The following is a 1,122-nucleotide window of genomic DNA, read 5'->3' on the forward strand; positions in this document are numbered from 1 at the left end:
GCTATTGCACAATACTGTACAATTGAAGATTTCTTGCTATTGCTGAATACTGTTCAATTGAAAATTTCTTGCTATTGCACAATACTTAATATAATAATTTTGAATCCTGTTTGGACCAACTTGAAAACTGGGCCCATAATCAAAAATCTAAGTACACGTTTAGATTCAGCATATCAAAGAAGCCCAAGAATTTAATTTTTGTTAAAATCAAACTTAGTTTAATTTTGGACCCTTTGGACCTTAATGAAGACCAATTTGAAAACGGGACCAAAAATTAAGAATCTACATACACAGTTAGATTCAGCATATCAAAGAACCCCAATTATTTAATTTTTGATGAAATCAAACAAAGTTTAATTTTGGACCCTTTGGGCCCCTTATTCCTAAACTGTTAGGACCAAAACTCCAAAAATCAATACCAACCTTCCTTTTGTGGTCATACACCTTGTGTTGAAATTTTATAGATATCTATTCACTTATACTAAAGTTATTGTGCGAAAACCAAGAATAATGCTTATTTGGGCCCTTTTTTGGCCCCTAATTCCTAAACTGTTGGAACCAAAATTCCCAAAATCAATCCCAACCTTTCTTTTGTGGTCATAAACCTTGTGTCAACATTTCATAGGTTTCTATTAACTTAAACTAAAGTTATAGTGCGAAAACCAAGAAAATGCTTATTTAGGCCCTTTTTGGCCCCTAATTCCTAAAATGTTGGGACCAAAACTCCCAAAATCAATCCCAACCTTCCTTTTGTGGTCATAAACCTTGTGTTAAAACTTCATAGATTTCTTTTCACTTTTACTAAAGTTAGAGTGCGAAAACTAAAAGTATTCGGACGACGACGACGACGACGACGCCAACGTGATAGCAATATACGACGAAAATTTTTTCAAAATTTGCGGTCGTATAAAAATGTGAAGGTCAGGATTATACTATGCAAACACAATAAAGGGTAGGACAGTAGTAGATATTTGGACTGGATTTTTTTCCGCTAATTACAAAACATCATCTCTAGTGAATGCAGCTGATATTTAACAAAATTTTGACACAAAAAATTGTGCCAATTTTACGTGACGGCGACTATAAGCTTTTCTAATTCATATGTTCAAACAAAAATGTAAA

The sequence above is a fragment of the Mytilus edulis genome, chromosome 10, assembly GCF_963676685.1.
Source record: "Mytilus edulis chromosome 10, xbMytEdul2.2, whole genome shotgun sequence".
NCBI classification, from domain to species: domain Eukaryota; kingdom Metazoa; phylum Mollusca; class Bivalvia; order Mytilida; family Mytilidae; genus Mytilus; species Mytilus edulis.